This window comes from Callorhinus ursinus, unplaced genomic scaffold (genome assembly GCF_003265705.2).
Source record: "Callorhinus ursinus isolate GAN/ISIS: 27379988/994484 unplaced genomic scaffold, GSC_fseal_2.0 scaffold46, whole genome shotgun sequence".
Taxonomy (NCBI): Eukaryota; Metazoa; Chordata; class Mammalia; order Carnivora; family Otariidae; genus Callorhinus; species Callorhinus ursinus.
The window spans coordinates 6,476,031-6,495,397 of NW_027397108.1; the positions used below are offsets into that span (position 1 = coordinate 6,476,031).

The window sequence follows — 19,367 nt, forward strand, 5'->3', positions numbered from 1 at the left end:
ATCAAACTTACCTGCTAGGGTTAATATGAGAATTGAATGAGATCATACATGCAAAGTTCTTAGAGCAGTGCCTGGAGCATAGTAGGTACGAATACTAGTATCTAGTAAAGAGAGGGTGACCGCAGATTATGTGCTAACGGGGTGCATGTAGGGACAATGCCCAGGGTAGGGAGTTCTGGCTTCACCTGTAACTTACTACAGGAGCTGAGTGGGTGTCATCAGCTTACTATGGGACTCAATGGTTGTCACAAGGTCCCAGTGTTTCTTTCTCCACCTTTTTGCTTCTCTGTGTATCCTCATTTTTAGCCTCTCTCTTATGTGTCAGAAGACAGATCATATTAGGGCAATGCAAACAGGATGTGTCCAGATGAGGACCCAGGAATATAAAATGATAAATACTCCAATGAAAAGCAAGTATTATTAGACTACATCTTAAAATAACAGCTATATATTGCTTAAATTAGATATAGCTTAATGTAAGGATACAGAAAAATAAAAAGTAAGGAATTTAAATAAATTTACCACTTAAATGCTAACCAAAAGAAAGTCGGTGTGGCTATGCTATTATCAGGGGAAATAGATGTTAAAGAAAGATTACTACAGATAAAAAGGAATTATTTCACAATTATAAAACCATACAACTGGAAAATATAACAATCCTAAATTTGGAGGCATCCAATCACAAATATAAAACAAAACTAATATATAAAGCAGAACTAATGGTAGAAATAGAAAAACTCATAATCATAGCTGGAAGTTTTAACACATCTCTTAGTAGCCTATAGAACAATCTAAATATAAATAAGGATCATGAAAACTTTAATATAAGCATGAGTAGAACACTGTACCTAAAAACTTCAGAATATACTTATTTTTAAAGGACACATAAAACAGTTACAAATATATCATACGCTGGTCATAAACTACCTCTCAACAAACATCAAAAAGTAGAAATCATACAGAATATGTGTTCTGACCATTATGGATTTAAACCAGAAATCAATCAATAACAAAAAGAAAACCAGAGGATCCCCACAGGTCTGGAAACTAAGTAATATACTTTGAAATAGTCCATGGGCAAAACAAGACATGGTAGTGGAAAGTGGAAAATACTTGGAATACAATGTCATGAAAATAAAACATAAAACTTGTGGGACACAGATAAAATAGAGGAAAAACATGGGCTTTGAATGCGTAATTCAGAAAGCTGAAAAGGAATGATCTAAATCAAAGAAGAATTGTAAACTTACCTCTAAGAAAATAAAAGGAAGGAAGTAATAAACATATAAATAACATGGAAAAAAGATAAGGAGCACCTGGGTGGCTCAGTCAGTTAAGTGTCTGACTTACCATTTCGGCTCAGGTCGTGAGCTCAGGGTCCTGGGATTGAGCCTTGCCTGGGGCTCCCTGTTCAGTGGGGAATCTGCTTGGGATTCTCTCCCTCTGCCCTTCCCCCCTTGCTTGTGTGCTCGCTCACTCTCTCAAATAAATAAATAAATCTATTTTAAAAAAGAAAATAGATACAAATAGGAAAGCATGCAACAAAGCTCCAAATTGGTTCTTTGAAATGTCCATGCATTGAGAAGCCCTCAGGAAGGATAAGCAAGAAAGAAAAAACAGACACAATTTTGCCAATCAAAGGCATGTAAAAGGAGATATATCACTAGGGATTCTTCAAATATCAAAAAGAGAAGAAAAGGGTCACTTGTGAAAACATTTGTGAAAATCAATTTGAGAATTAAACAGAACCGACACATTCTCTCAAAAACTAAAACCTAAGCTTACCAAATACACAAGAAGAAATAGAAAACTCTCAGTAGTCCTGTATGTAGGAAATGACATCTCTGGAGCCCCCAAGAGCTCCGGGCCAGGTGACTTCATCGTGGATTCTGCCAGACACTTAAGGAGGAAACTAAACTAGTCTCATAAAAATCATCTAGAAGCTAGAAGAGGTGAAACCTTTTTCCGCTTCTCTTTTAAGGGCGGTATAACCTTCACCACAATAGCTGATATGGACTTTAAAAGGAAAGAAAAATTATAAGCCATTTATCTTATGTACGTAAATAAGATGATGAATACATTGGACTTCACTAAAAGTAGAAAATTGTGTTCATCAAAATACACCATTGAGCAAGTGGAAAGGCTACAGAGTGGGAAAAATATTTGTGATATGTGTGTCTATTATAGGGCATTTATCCAGTATGCATTAACAACACCTACAAAGCACTAACAAAAGGGCAAATAACCCAATTAAAAGTAGGTAATGAATTTTAACAGGTTTGTACAAAATAAGATGTCCAGATGACCACTAAACATAGAAAAGGGGTTTTTTAAAGTCAGTCATCAGGGAAATGCAAAGTTAAAACTGCAGAGATTATACAGAAATGCTATCACAGACACACACCAAAATGGCTTAGAAACAAAACAACTAACAAAACCACGCATTGGCAAGGACATGCAGCAACTGAAACCCTCACACCCTGCAAACGGAGCATCTTTGACCTTGAAATTTGACTCCTGTGGCTACCTGGAAGCACTATATACGTACATACACCAAAAGACACTTACAAGATGCTCACAACACTATTCATAATAGCCCAAACTAGAAACACCCCAAAAGCCTGTCAAGAGACAAATGGATAAATTCTGATATGTATGTGGACATTATGTGGCAATGAAAAAAAAAAAAAAAGAAACCCTACTATTACGCTCGAGAACCTCATAGATGTTAGCACTGCATGACCAGGAGGCAGATGTGTTGGAGACAAACACCTGTGGGCAGAACTATCCTCTGGTGGTCGAAATCAGAACAGTGGTTACCTTTGTAAGGGTGAGGACTAAAAGGGGGCATCAGGACATTTCTGGGGCAATGATAGTGTTTATATGTTCATCTCCATGGTGATTATATAGGTATATTCACTACAAAAAGAATTCATCAAACTGTACACTTATATTTTTGCAGTTCCATAAATGAATGATGCATATTATGCTATAATTTAAAAGTTTGAAAACAAGTACAAGAAAAGTGGCATTTGGATGCCTCTTCCTTTTGGTGAGCTAGCAAATATTTCTTCTTGTCACTCTTTAGTGTAAGGAGACTGGGTAGCCACCCTTGAAGCCTGAGCCTGACTCCTCAGTCTGATGCACAAACCCCTTTAAAACCAGTTGTTAGCATCCATTCTAGACCAATCCTTGTGGCCTGCTCCATCTTCCTTCTTCCTGAGAACTGGCAATGCTCACTTTAAACCTCGGGAGAGAAAATTCCCTCCTGCTCCAGAAGTGGTAAAGGGCAGGCGTTGAGACCAGAGTGTGAGTTGAGCATACCTGTATTTTTTTGATACCATTAAGAAAGAAATACGTTGGCACTTAAATGCGGACACAGTCCTTCCTTAACATGAATTGTAAGATCCATCCCTAACTTTTAGAGACATTGAAATGGGGCCGGGGAGATGTCTTAAATATAACTTAAAAGAAAAAAATTGTGTGTCTTAGATTACCATGGCTCATAAGCAACTTTACTTTTAAAAGTAAGAATTCCTTGAAATTTTTGTTGTCTGGAAAATGCAAATCATTAAGTAACATTTTCTCACCCTAAATGCAAATTTTGTTTGTGTGCTTTGTCAGTTAAATGCTGTGTGACTTTAGCCCTTCCCTTTTTCAAGAACTCTCTGAAGTTTCTTTTTTTCTCATCTTCACTATTTATTGTAGAAAAACTAGGTTTCACCTCACATAAAAAAAAAAAAAAAAAAAAAAAGCCTGGATAGCTGAGCCTTTACGTTTAATTTGAGTGGGGCTTCTCATGTGTGCCACTGGCTAAATTCTTCCAGAAAAATATTTGTCCCCCCCTGGTGGTTTGCTGTTTTTCTGTTTTACTTTGTGGATGTCAAATAATTCATTTCTCTTTTTCCCAGTGTATGTGTTCCTGTGACCTCACAGATTACAGGGATAACTTTTGTTCTGACAAATCTCTCGCCTGAATTCCATGATGGTGCTGAAGGATGGCACAGAGGGTTCTGAATGCCAAGACAGGGCTGGGCCTCAGAAGCCAGTGTCCTTCCCTAAGCTCCCCTGACCAGGCCAGGGAGGAGATACTAAGGACATTTCCATGATAATGATGTTCTTCTGTGTGTCTCTTGCCAAAATGGAATGAGACACTCTGGAAAGAACAAAAGAAGTCTTATATAGCACATTACAAACTAGAAAGCTTTTGAAGTCAGCATCTGGGGTGGTCCTAAAAACAAATATGCAGTCAGAAAAAAAGAGTTCCTGCTGGTACCCACCAACCTCAGAGAAACTGTCAGATAATGAGACGCTCTCTTTTTCCAGAACACTAACAAACTTTGGAGGATAGTTTCTTCCTTTGCTTTGCTTCCTCGCCCTTCCCCACACCTGACAGTACCTCTTGCTGTGTGCTAATCCATTCTCATCCAGACACAGATGGACTGGTTGAATGACATCTGCTTTAGTTCGGGTTCCCCAGAAAGAAGAGCCCAAGGTGAGGACTTGGGTACAGGACGTGTATCCGGGAGGGAGTCCAGGGAAGCAGAAGCGAGCGAAAGGCTAGAGAGAGAAAAGGAGGAAAAGCCAGGCATAAGGTGTAGTACTGAGGTTGCTTCTCTTGTCAACAGGGTTAATTTATGCAGCATTACCAGAACCTCTGAGAACCCTGTGAAATTCCTCCTGGAATCATTGCCTGAAAGATGGAGAGGTTGGAGTCTTTATGCACAGGCTCCCCACTCCCCATGGATGGAGAGTGGCCCCACGGGGTGTCCACTGCCTCAAGGAACAAGTTCCTCCATATGTCAGAGAAAATCTCGGGCAGAATGACTTGTAGTCACATGCGCTAAGGGAGGACCCTGGGACGGCCAGGCCATGCACACAGTGGCCACTCAAGTCAGAGGTGCCTGCGAGGATGTGACAGGGGCACAGGCGGGGGTGGGGTGCTTGCCACAGCCTCAGGAGCTCCAGCTTTCAGAGATGTCATCATTCAGAGTGGGCACAGGATGGTTTGGCTACCAGTATGGTTTTGAGCCAGACTGTTCCATAACATGTTAGTCAGAGGGCAACCCTGGCTTACAGGACTGACTTTCTGGGTCCTTAACACATGGTACATCTTTAGTGGAGCTTAGAGACAGAGGGTGTCCATCCCCCGTGAAATGAGCAGGTATAACTTGAACCTCCTTGTGTCGCTGTCTTTCTGAATCTAAGACCGTGGCCCTTAAGAATTCAAAGGAGCTGTGGCTTCAGAAATTCTCAAGGAATTTCTTCCTCAGAAAGCTAATTTCCTCTGGTTTACCAATGTCCCTTAAATTGATAAAACAATCTTTTTAATATCAGAGAGATATGGAGCTGATCATTTTTCTTGCCACAACTTTAATGGACTGAATTAGAGAACACTGGCAATTCGACCCAGACATTCAATCCATCTGAAAAATTATGATCTGTTACCAAATATATAAACCTCCATTCCTAAAATTCCAACATTCCTATGTAGGACCAAAACACGACTTGGATTATGAATTGCAGCACTCCTATGACAAGACAAAAAGTGGAAAGGGAAAGTGGTATGTAGGGCTTCCTGACCTTTCTGAGCCCTTGCTCTGAGCCAGAACTGTGCTCGGTGCTTTCCCTGTATTAATTCATGTGAATTAATTGGATTATTCCAATTGTGGTATGTGTGTCTATTGGATAACAATCACAGAAGAGGCACAGAGAAGCAACTGAGGTGCTTATCCAATCACAGAAGAGGCACAGAGAAGCAACTGAGGTGTATAGGGGCTAAGTCATGTGCCCGATGATCTAAATCAAAGAAGAATCACAGAAGAGGCACAGAGAAGCAACTGAGGTGTATAGGGGCTAAGTCATGTGCCCGATGTGATCCAATCACAGAAGAGGCACAGAGAAGCAACTGAGGTGTATAGGGGCTAAGTCATGTGCCCGATGTCTCATAACTTGTAGGTAATGAGAGTCGCAAGAAGAGCTGGGCTCAGGTCTGAGTCCAGAGCCTGTGCTCTTGCACCCCATACATTGCTATCCTTACTTCACTACATAAGCACCTTGGATCTCTAGGTTAAGGCCCATTGGTTTAGGCAAAATAATGAAGTGGGTGAAAAATGCCTAATTTCATAGCTGCCTTCCTTTTTCACAGCCTGCTATGATGCCGTGATGGGGACACCGTTGTCCTCCATCGTGCCACGCACAGATTTGGGTTGTCTCTACTTAGCTTCCTTTCATGTCTCCCTAAACAACCTATTTCAGCCTGGACCACTTGCCTGATAACCACCCAGACCTCTCACCTGTAAGGAGCCTATTGCTGCCCCCAAGGTGCTTACCTTCAATAGCTAATGACCCTCATTCCCATACTCCCTGGCAGAGGGCCTGGTACATAGCGGGTACTTGATTAATCTTCTGTGGCAGAGTGAATACAGGAGTCAGGGGATAGACTCATATATTGGTCTCTCTATTTTACAGATGAGAATCACAGTCTTGTGTTTCTAACACTAATAATCTTGCCCAAAGTCATACCGTGCAGTAGAGGAAATTTGGAACTGGAACCCAGGCTTCCAGGCTCCTGGTCTAGTGTATTTTCCATTTCTGATAGCTTGCTCCCTTCCCATGGACATGAACACTTGAATAAGTATCTCCTAGAGACATTCTGAGAAGTGGTTCTAATGGTATACAACTGAAGCTCCACACCAAGGTGGCAGAAGAGCCTTATTGGGGTGATCAGACTTTTTTCCTATCTCTTAAATCATACCGTGTGAATTCCCAGAAGCATGGTTTATGTGAAATCTTTTTCCAAAATGGTTTCCCAGTGACTTTCTCCCTCTGCCAACATTGGGACACGGGGGAATGAGTAACTGGCAGGAACACATGCAGATGATGAGTGAGCAATGCCTTTCCCAGGTGAAAATTCCTCTTGCACACCCATCACTGGTATGCTAGGGAAGATGCTCTCCCATGTGCTGGGGGACCAACATCAGAGGATCCTGGGCATCCACCGCAAAATTGTCACCAAATGACTTTGACACTAAAGAGCTCATGTTGCTTTTTCCACCACAGTTAATTGAAACCAAACTTCTGTTTATGAAGTTAAATACTTTGTAATAATATTTATAAATATATGAAAGCAATAGAGCAAAAATAAGGAAGCCCTACCTGATCCCCCAAATATAGCAAATGTGAATAACCTCTGCCCAGCAGAATTGAAAAGTAATTGGACTTGGGTTTGCCAGTTGTTGTATTAATGTTCAAGCTAATGTGGGCACTCCCATGTCACAGTAGGCCTGGAGACAATTATCTGAGAAAAAGGCCCTCTAGGGACACTATGGGGAATGGGATTGGAGGCTGGAAGCTGAGAAAGTGAGCCAGGGCAGAGAGGCAATTTACGGAGCAGGGGAAAATGAAGAAGGAGGAATGCTAGCAAAATATATGATGACAGAATGACAGAGACATTCGGACCCGAGGCAGGAGGAGTTCTGTGGTCTCTCCTGGACATGGGCTCTGGGCTTTGTATCTGGAAAGATAGAGCCTAGTCTAAGATTAATGATACCAAGGTCTTCACTTTTAAATGTCTGATTAAACATCATCTGTTCAGAGAAGCCTTTCCTTATTACCTTACTTAACTCAGGTACACCCTCTTAATTTTCTATCACCATGCTATGTGTCTGTATGTTTTTTCCATTCACAGAATTTGTCATGCTTTGTAATGTTTAAAAGCATTGTTTCTTCTCTTGCTTTGTGTGGATCTCCCATGCCAGTTGGTTCTCCACCCTGCCCTTAACACTTAACTCAGTGCCTGGCACATTGTCAGTGCTGCGTAAAGAGGTATTGAATTAAAAAGTGCGTTTCTAATTGAATAGCCGTTAGACCATAAATATCCAGTGATGCTTGTGATGTCTGATGGCTGGGTTCCAGGGATCAATAGGAAGAATGACAGAGGATAGAAGTTCACTTTCCCTCTAAGTGCAGTGGGAAGCAAGAGAATGACCCTCAAGAATAACTGTGAGATGACTGTGGTGGCCGTTATGTCACAGGTGGGTTAGAGCACTCACCTGAGTGGGAGAGAGGTGTTTTAGTTATCTATCGCTGTGTAACAAACTACCCAAAGTTAGAGACCTCAAATAACAACCATTCTATTTGATCGTGTTTCTGTTGGCCAAAAATTCAAGCAGGGTTCAACTGCATATCAGTAGGGTCTTTCGCTCAGCTGTTTTCAGCTGCTGACTTGGCGAGGCTGGACGATCCAAGAAAGCTTCACTTGCAAATCTGGTGCCTTGGCGCTTCTTCAGGGTGGCCCCTTTCTATTTGGTACCTTGGGCTTCCCCGGAGCTAATCAGAGGTCTTACATGCTGGTTGGCTTCCAATGGGAACAGTCCACGCATGTGAAAATAGAAGTTACATCTCTCTTAAGGCCAAGTCCCGGAAGTTACACACCATCACTTCCACTGTGTTCTATTGGGCAAAGCAGCCCAGGGTTATCTTAAGTTCAAGAGGAGGAGAAATAGACTCTACCTCTCGATGGGAAGGTTGACCAAAAACTTCGCAGCCATTTTTAATTTTCCCCAAGAAAAGACTGGTTAGGGAGTTGTTACGGTACACCCAGCATAAGGTTATAAAGATGGAGATGGGGAGAAGTGGATTGGCTTACAAATAATTGGAGGTAGACCCAATAGGGTGATGCCCCTTATCTCTTTTGGTTTCCTAATACTGCCATAAAATATTATTGCATACATAATGGCTCAACATGAATTTATTCTCTTACGATTTTGGAGGCAGAAGTCCAAAATGGGTCTTACGAGGCTGAAATAAAGGTCCCTGCAGGGCTGGTTCATTCTGGAGGCTCCAGGGGAAAATCCATTCCCTGCCTCTTCCAACTTCTAGAGGCTCTTCACGGCCTCTTCCTCCATATTCAAAGCCAGTTCTGTAGCATCTTTAGAGGAGAGGCTTGGGAACAGTGAGATAATTGGGGAGTTGCTTGTTGAGGGGAAGGAATCAAGATGTGAACAAGCTAAGTGTGAGAAATTTGTGAGATGTCCAAGTGGAGATATCAAAAAAAAGTTAGATGGGGGCACCTGGCTGGGTCAGTCAGTTAAGCTTCTGACTTCAGCTCAGATCCTGATCTGAAGGTCCTGGGACTCGATCCTGAGTCCTGAGTTGGGGGGGGTCCCTGCTCCGTGGGGAGTCTGCTTCTCCCTTGCCCTCTGCCCCTCCCCCACCACTCATGCTCCCTCCCCCACCACTCGCTCTCTCTCTCATGCTCTCTCTGTCTCTCAAATAAATAAATAAAATCTTTTAAAAAGGAGAAGAAGAAGCTTGAGGCTAGAACAAGCTGGAAAGTGTGGGATTGCAGAGGTAAGGAGAGGCTGGTGAAGTGCGTGTGGCCAGCCATGGTGGATGCTGGAGCAAAGATGAGAAGAGACAGAGTTAACACAGAGTTGCTGCTAGTTAGGAGTGAGAGAGAGAAAAGAGCCCAAGGACTAATGGTGAATGCTCATTCTTTGGCTATGTTACTGTCTCCCACACTCTCTTCCCACTCCCTTCAGGTGGTAGAGAAAAGGGTCAGCAACACGTGCAGCTGGGGAAAATTTTGTTTGCAAAACCCCTGCTAGGCCACACCATACCACCGTGTAGCAACCAGCAAATGGCTTTGGGATCTAAAACTAAGAATGGAGGTTGTCTTCAGCCAGGAAGAACTGCAGTTTGGATGCAGTCCGGGTATAAAATAATCATCTTAACTCCTGTGTGTTAGTGTAAAGCTTGCCTTCTGTGAAATGTCTTAAGTATAAGAGCTGTAAAACAAAATACTCATGGATTATACGGTGGTGTGATATCTAGAAGATGTCAAGTCAGTAACAGCGTAAAGGTCCTTCTAAAACTAGATATGAAATCTGAATTTGGCACATGTAGGTAATTTCTGGAGCACTTTGGCTTTTTCTCAGCTACATGGTGATGCTGGGTTTTCCTCACCAAGTAGCTAAGCTATGGGGTAATCAAGGACGGAGGGGCTTCTCCAAACATGTTTTAAAACCAAGAAGGTCCTGAGCAAGCTGTCCTGGTTTTCCTGAGACAGTGGGGCTCCCAAGCTACGGGGCTTTTAGAGCTAAAAGCAGGAAAGTTCTGGGTAAACGGGGGCAGGTTGGTCACTCAACAATCTGATATTGGACCTGATATAAAGACCTTGTGATATTTATTGTCAACCCAAAGACAAGAACCCCCTCTTAGGGCTGATGCTTACAAAGGGATTATAAAGCCTGCATCCCAATTTGTTAATTTGCAAAGAGAGGTATGAGTGTGACGAGGACCGGAACGCTCGAAGTCCATATGATCAGCATTTTCTCTTCCTGTACGAAGCCAACCTATTAATTTTAAAAGGCGAATGACTATCAGAGGTGCTGAGATACACAGAGTCCAAACGGTCAGCATGTTCTCTCCCTGCATGGAGTCAATCTGTTAATTTACAAAGAGAAATTACTGTCAAAGAGACCGGATACTCCGGGTCCACACGATCAGCACGTTTTCTGCACCTACTCCATCCTTTGTGGACAGCCAACTCATAATCAGAAGACTGCTGAGTGAGCATGAAGAGCAGTTGGAGTGAATGCTAAAACAGGGCGAGATGAAGAAAGGTGCTTTAGTCAAAAAAGAAAAAGCCGTATAGTAATCTGTCCCGGTTTTTCTGCTTCCTCCACGGCCAATTTTCCTCACCTGCTTTTCTTGTCCCTCTTCTTCTCCTTGACCTCTAAAGGTTAGAGTGAGTCAGGCCTTATCCATCTTCCTCCCTCCGTTCTACCACTTGCTCAAGCCAAAATCTTGAAGAAGGACCTAACGGGAGTGCTTGCAGCTGGGTTGGGAAGCCCTCACCTTTGCCTACACTGTAGGGCTGATGGAGTATGATCAGTACACTGTCTCATTAGATCTCCCCAGCTATGCGAGGGGCATCTGGGTGTCTCAGCTGGTTAAATGTCTGACTCTTGATTTGGGCTCAGGTCGTGATCTCAGGGTCATGAGGCTGAGCCCCCACCAGGCTCCATGCTCAGCAGGGAGTCTGCTTGGGATTCTCTCTCTCCCTCTCCCTCTATCCCTTCCTGCCTCCCCCAAATAAAAAAATTCCTTCCAAAAACATCTCCCCAGCTATTCTATTAGACGGGATCTCACCGCCGTTCTATAGAAGTTACAACTAGGCTTAGCAAAATGGCAGCCTCAGCCAAAATGGACGGCTCAGAGCATCAGTGAGAGATAGGTGCCCATGGTCAGATCTTACGGGTTGAATCATGGCAGATGCCCGCTTCCAGGGGGATAATAATACTATTTTTACACATCTTCCGAGTGCCAGACGTTGTCCTGATCACTTTATAGACATTATCTCGGTCTCTAAAAAACTCTAAAAGATTGTCATAATGATTTTCGTTCCCACTTCACAGAGAGAGGAACTGAGACTTATGGATGAAAACTGACGTCACATAGCTATTAAGGAGGATATCTCAGGACCCCGTAACCTCAGAGCCGAGTCTCATAGGAACAGGCTACGCTCTCACTCATGCAGTGATGTTCAGAATCTGGCAAACATAGGTCAAGTAAGCCAAGAGCAGGAAGCAATAGAATTCTCACATTCATTGCTCCTTTTTGTTGCAGGCTGCCTGTCTAAATACTGAGGCCTGGTCTTCTGAACCAGCTCCCTGGCAGTGCTCATGATTGGCCCACGGGCCCATGCCATCCCTGCACAGAGACTGGCCCCATGGTCTTTGTCTTTGCTACTGGTACTTTCTAATAGGCCCTAGCTCTACAAGAATTAGGCAGGCCGTTGGGAGGGGAGGGGTTTTAATGTCTCACATCCCTGTAGCTTCACTGCTTCATTTGAAGACTCTAAGCGCGTTGAGAGCACAGTCTGTGTCCATCTCGCTTGTCACTTTGTCAGCTTTATCTACCCCCTACTCTGTTGTTCTTCAGTTTCTGCCCAGGGTCTAAACTTTGTGAAGAAAGTGCAGTCTTTTGCATTACGACACATGATTGCTACCCACTGGTCAGAATGTTTTCAGTGCGAAAAGAAGGTTTGGGTTTGGGGGCAAAATCTGTCCATGTCCCATGCTCCTCAGTTGAGTGTCCGGGTACCAAGAATAAGGGGCAGTAACCTCTTCAATTTAAGGAAGTTTTTCAGAATCCCAAATGCATGTTCTTAAAATTTTCCCATAAAACATCAAATAAAATTATTTTTCAATCACACATCTTGAATCATGTCCATGCGCGTCGTTCATTAGAGGTGTAAGCAGGAGCCTCAATCTCATTCAGATAAGGCCACTTGTGTTTATCACAGTTCCAACACTGGCCACAATCCACACAAGTGGTTCTCTAATGGAACTGCGGAGCTGAGGTGTTTTTCAGATTTCCGACTAATAAACACCGTTTGTAAATATGACGATATCACTTTGGCAAGACCGTTATCTTCTCTTTAAGAAACACCCATAGAGGTGGCACCTACTATACTCCGGGTACCGTTTTATGTACTTTCTAAGTATAGAGCACATTTAATCTATGCAACAGTCCTCGAGGGTAGAGACCATTCAATATCCTCCTGACTTTGAAGATGAGAAACTGAGGTGTGACTAGGTTAGGACACCATCCAAGATCACCCATCTGGAAAGTGCGGGCGTAGGATCCAAACCCAGGAAGTCTGGCACCAGAACCTTAGCCCTAGGCTATGCCACCTCTCAAACACTATCACTTCTTCCTCCAGCCTCACTGACCTGCGGCCATCCTCACTCTTATTAGCTCTCCCCAAGTGTTCACTCTGACCCCTGATCCAGCATGGACAGGGCCTGGTCTTCTGAACCAAGTTGAACACACTGGTTCTGTCCCTCATAAGGGCAAGCGGTTGTCTTTTAGGGGAAAGCAGAGCTTTGGAAATAAATGTTAATTCTTGTCCTCTCTCTTTAAATACAGGTGAAGTGGAAGTCACTGGCTGCTAGGGACCAGATAAGGAAAGGAGAAAAAAACTGGGCCAATGGCACCTGAAAAATTCCCAAGATCTTTGGGGAAAATTTGACTCTGTTTCTGAGGAATTGATGCTTCTCTAGATAGGAAAAACTGTTTTCACCTAAAATATCACACTAGTGGTTCTGGGATCCTCTTGCTTCTTGGCATGTTTATTAAGAAATTCTGGTCTTGCAGCAGCAAATCTCGTCTTTCTTCACTTCTGGAAAACTGCAAAATCATGAACTATTCTTTAAAAATGTATTATTGGAAGAACTTGTGATCTCTGTCCCTGTAACTAGATATTTTGACATGAACCACTATGAATTTGATACTGACAATTTGAGGGTGTTCGACATAATAACCTTTGGGGTTCCTTCTAGACATAAGCAACAATGGATCCGTGAGTTTGGACAAAATAATAACAAAAATATTTGAAGTATTCCTTTATCTTCCTTTGTTCTTAAGGAATAGGTTGACATATATTGATTTTTTTTCACAACTTGCATGGAAATGAGTGTTTCACTGTTGACATTTTTATGATCTGTAGTTTCCATTCTTTTTAATAGCTTTGGGGCGGTATTAAAAAAAATGTATCTTGGTCATAAAAGCTGTTTTAGAAGCAGAATTTGTTTTAGGAAAGGAAACATGACTTATATAATCTGCTTTCTCTGAAGAAAACCTTGTAGTAACTTGGTACAGGAGGGAGAAAGTTGGTGGAAGTGAATGAAGAGGAGGGAGACATCCAAAGATGACTGACCTTCTGTTACTCTGGAGGGAAGGACCAAGTGATTTCTGTTTCTCTGTGAGAGGTTGTAGACCAGGAGCTATGGGAAAGCCTGGGCAATCCAAAGACCTACATCAGCAGGGGATTTGCCTTAGGCAATAGTGTGTGTAACAGGCTAGGTTAAGTTATCCTGCAGTAATAAGCAACCCTCCAAATATCAACGACTTAAACAACAGAAGCTTATTTATTGCTTATGCTACATCATGAATATTTGTTAGAGGGGCATTCTGCTCCATGCAGTCATGTCCCCACAATGTCATGACAGCACCATCCTAACATGATACACGTGAGTTCTCCATGGCAAAGCAAGAGAGCATTCTAACTTCTGTATTCACAACTACTTTGTCCATCAGGTGACAGATGACACTTGCTACTGTAATCCACCGCCCATAACAATGACATAGACTCATCCAACTGCAAAGAGGATGCGAAAGTATATTTCTCTACATCCTCAGAAGAAAGGAGAACTGAGTATGTATGAGGATCGGAAGTCTCTCCCACAAAAACCGGAGCGGAATGAGGGTTTGGTCTGTGTCAGACCACAAGCAAAGTCGTCTACAAGTAACTCATAATTTAGACCCCACACAAACCTGTAAAACATATGCATTCATGGTCCCTTTTTCTCCCAGATTAGGAGACTGGGATTGAGGAGGTTAAATAGTTTGCCAAAAGGCGCTCCCATGCTTCTTTAGTGGTAGAGCCAGGTTACAAACCGATGCTCCCAGCCACCACGCTGCCCTTCTCGGGAGAGCTCCTTCAGGCTCCTGCTAAAGCGCCAGGCCGTTGGCTCTTCGAGGGGGAGGAGGACATTCGCTGCACAGTAACGGCACATGTCCGTGAAGAAGGGCGGCATGTTCACTTAGGGATGCTGCAGGCCCTCTCCCCAGGCTATTGGGAAACTAATAATTCATGAAGTCGGCTTTCAAGCATGAGCATGTTGGAAGGAGTAGTCATTGTTTCAAATCATAAACATAGAAAGGCAATTTTAATGTGAGACTATGTGGGAGAAATCTAACCATGTTAAATGTTTGAACAAACATTTTAAAATCCATACCGTACATCTGTGTATATATAATCAATATGAGAAAATAGGTATGCGTGAGAAAATGCTGAAATAATTTGATTATATATCTCTAATTTATATTATGAATAGATTGTAAATTAAATGAATAGGGATGATTCTACCCATCTCTCATCTGTATGCCCATCTAGCCCTCCATCTATCTAAACCATTGTCCAATAATTTAAGCCACATATGCAATTCTAATTTTTATCAACATTTTAAATAGGGAAAAGAAACATGTAAAATTAATTGAATAATATATTTTATTTAACCCAATACATGCAAATATCATTTCAATATATAACCAACATAAAAATCATTAATTTGCATCCCTTTTTTGTACTTAGTCTTTTAAATCCTGTGTGTACTTTTTATGTTGAGCACATCTCAGTCGGATACTAAGTGTTCACTAGAAATACTTAATCTGTATTCATGGTTCATAAAATGTACGGTTAAAACACAAGGCTTATGTATTCAAGGTTTTCAAAGATACTTAAGTTTTCTAATAATTGAATCAATCCATCGACAATGACTGGATTGCTGATGTGCTTTTTATAATACTAGAAACACTAGACATCTGACATGCATCTGAATCCGATGCTATTGGGGCGCCTGGGTGGCTCAGTCAGTCAAGCGTCCAGCTCTTGGCTTCGGCTCAGGTCATGATCTCAGGGTTGTGAGATCGAGCCCCGCATTGGGCTCCGTGCTCAGCAGGGGGTCTGCTTGAGGATTCTCTCCCTCTGCCCCTCCCCCCGCTCCTGTGTGCACTTGTGCGCGCGCTCTCTCTCTCTAAAATAAATAAATAAATCTTTAAAAAAAATACAATCCCATCTTGCACAGTTTTCCCTCAAGGACTCTAACTCATTATTGCGTCCCCCTTTCCATGGAAACTCAGTAGAAATGCCTTTCCTTTTTACAACCACCTAGGAAGAATCTCCTGTCCAGAGCTAGGCAACATTTGTGTTCAGGTGTCAGTGGGTGACCAAACTCAGAGTCAGAACACCTGAATTCTAATTATGAGTCTTCTGTCACTAGCTGTGCGGTTTTGGGCAACTCCACGTTAAGTGTTCTAGAGCCCATGTGGGAAATGAGAGGGTTGGTCTTCTCAAAGCATGATCAGTGGGCTGGTAGCATCACCATCACTACTAGCAATGCAGAATTTCAGGCCTCACCGCAGACCTACTGAATCCAAATCTGCATTTTAACAAGATCCCCAAGTTGGAGAAAAGTTGGAGAGAGATTGCCCCAGAGGATTTCTAAATTACCCATGGGCTCCGAAATTCTGCTTTTCTAGATGTTAGAATGAAATGCAGGTACTTGAAGATGGTGTGGCCTTTCAGAGAGTAGTTTCATACACTAGGATCTGAAAGAATGTCTCAGATGGTAAGAGTACTAAGATGCACTGGGTGCTGGGGTGTGTCACATGCTTTACTCCCAATAGCTCATCAAGTCCTCATCACTACCCTGCCAGGTCCTACAGCTACCCCCATTTTACAGATAAGGATGTACAAGCTGGGAGGTTAAATAACTGGACCAGGCTTGCAAGCTAGTAATTGTGAAGCTGAGATTCGAGTAGGAGTTGTCTTGTTCCAGAGCTGGCAGGAAATCACTGTGCTGGTAAGAAACAGCTTCTAGTGGAAGCAAGGATTCTCCGTACCCAGCGACTGAGTTCTTGTGTGTGTCCGAGTGTGTATGCCCGTGCGTACACGTGCATTTGTGTGTGTGATCTTTCTCAATTACTCTACCGTATTATCTTGTTTTTGTGTTAAACAGAGGGTTGGAACTGTGACTTTCTCTGTATATTTAATAAGCTGACACTGTTCAATAACCCTGTCACAAAAGATAGGCAGGCAGTCACCCATAGTGTGGTAAGAATTCTCCACATCTCCCTCCCTGTTTGCTCCCTGTGAAGTTCTCCTGGGAACACACCAGCTATATGTTTTTTAAATTACTGAAGTATAGTAGACATATAGTGTTATATTAGTTTCAGGTGCACAGCATATCGATTCAACAATTCTATACATTACTTAACACTCACCATGGTAAGTGTAGTCACCATCTGTCACCATACAATGTTATGACAATATTATTGACTATATTCCCTATGCTGCACTTTCCATTGCCGTGACTTATTTATTTTATAACTGGATGTTTGTTTCTCTTAATCCCTTTGACCTGTTTCACCCATCCCCCATACACCAGCTAAATTTAAAGGAGCTGTTTCCAAAGTCTCCTCCTGAAGACTTTATTTATGTAAAGAGAATATATTGATCTTAGGGAAGCAGAGAAAAAAAATGTGGCCTGCCTGGTTACAAAAGGATCCTGTATCAGTTACCCTGATACTGTAGCTCTCCATGGCAATTTTAAAATAATATATATGATATTATAATATGATGATAATGCTATGATAATATAGTTCATATAACATAGCTTATTATAAGTATATTATGCAGTGTTATAATATAGGGACCATACTGTAATGGTATGTATATTATGTACTATATAGAGCATATTTATATATATATATGCTTGCCTCAGGGTCTGCTATGGGGAGGCCCCAAGGAGAGAGATCAAGTGGCCTTATGCCGATCAACTTTAAACAATGACCTGACCAAGGTTTACCACCGAGATCTCCCTCTTAGCATTAAATGTTTCATAAGAAGCCCTTGAGCTGGGCATGTCATTCCTGGCCACTTTCACCTGTCTCCACCTTGGGTGAATGACAACATGCTGAGCTAGAATGGCCCAGGCAGAATCCAGTAAATTTGTTGTGGACGCAAAGGGAAGCGGACTGGGGTTTCTGAGTGTTGCCCCAGATGCGTACCTTTGTTACATGGCTACACGTTTAGAGTGCTCAATTCACATTACCTTTGATGCTCCCTGTGAGGCGGACTTCTGCACTGTCTCTGTTGAATTACACAAGGGGTCCCTGCAAAATGATTGCAAGGAGATGCTATATGTGGGATTTTTCTGAGTTTTCCAATAGAAACAAGTCAATCTTATTTGAGAGGGCTTCCTCTTCTTTGTGATCGGATTTTCCCTGAGCTTCTGGCAAAGGTGGCAGATTCATGAATTAGCTCTGCAGTTAGAAGGTATATTTTAGAAGTCAGACTAGTTAAAGCTCTGATACTGAGCATAACTCATGGGCAGAATTGCTGTAAAAATTCCCCGAGTGCAGATGTAGAGCTAGATTTTACCTTTAAGTGGCAGAACCAGCTTTGTGACCAAACCATTAAAGACAAGAAAACATGGTCTAAAGTTGTTCAAGGAAGTCTGCAGAAAGGCTGAAAAGTGACAAGTGACTTGTCACTTGTCTGCTGATTCCAGACATGTTGCCTGACACAGAGAAAACTGGAAGGGAACAAAAAAGGGCTAGGAGGAGACCAAGTGGCTCCTAAGGGCATCAGACTCGACATGATGGCATGACCAGGCAGTTTTCCTCTGGCACAAAGAGCTTTTGAGCATTGTTTGATAATAGTCCAAAAAGAAAATCGTAGAGCCAAGTTTCCCAAATGTTTCATATAAACCAGTTCACGACTAAAGCATTTCTTTTGCCTCCTATGTGTTCCGAGTGTCTGGATCAAAACCCAACACCATGCCTTGTTCTTCTAGAACTTGTTGTCTGGGTTGGGGATGCTTCAACCTACAAGCCTCCCTTGGCTAGATGCGGATATGTTTACACCATTAGGGGGGGCCCACCCTTCCATTTCATACAATAATTTCTGAGCCAACATCATATTATGACCATTTCAAACATAAAGTTGGAAGAAGTTCATCCTGAAGAATCAGATATTCATAACCTAAATTCATCAATGAATATTTTACTTATTTTTATCATATACATGTATATAATACACACGTATGCACATAAATCCATCTCTCTATACCTCCACCAATCCATCTTGTTTTGTTGTATTTCAAAGTATGTGACAAATATCTACCACACCACCTCCTAATTCTTCTGCATGCACATTATTAATTAAAGTTAGATATCTTTTATGAGTCTACTTTTCCTTTAGAGGTAAAATTTACCTACTATGATACCCCAAATCTTACGTGTAGCATTTACATTATGACAAATACATACAAATGTGCAACCCAAACGCTCATCAAGACAGAAACCATCCCATCCCCCAGAAGGTTCCCTCCTGACACTTCCCAATAATTATCTGCCTCACCCCCTAGTGGCCACCACTGTTCTGATTTCCTTCCACCATAGATTGCTTTTGTCTGTTCTAGAACTCTGTATAAGTGAAATCATACAGTATATATATGCGTTTTATTGACTTTTTCCACTCAGCATAAGGTTTTTGAGATTCACCCACGTTGTTGCAAATATCAGTAGTTTATTCCTCTTTGTTACTGAGTAGAGAACCGCATCACCTAAATCTGGCACGTTTTTAAATCCACCCTCTGTACTGATGGAGGCCTGGGTTGATTCCAGTTCGTGGCAACCATGAGTAAAGTGCTATAAACAATAACCCATGTACAAGTCTATGTATGGACATGGCTTTTCATTTTTCTTGAGTACATACCTAAGAGCAAAAT

General features: G+C 42.2%; 1 protein-coding gene across 3 annotated transcripts in view; it reads left to right on the forward strand.

Moving 5' to 3' along the window:
• Nucleotides 1–19,367, forward strand: part of CDH13 (cadherin 13) — a 1,106,386-nt gene that overhangs the window by 482,428 nt on the left and 604,591 nt on the right. The gene's annotated exons all lie outside the window — the stretch shown is intronic.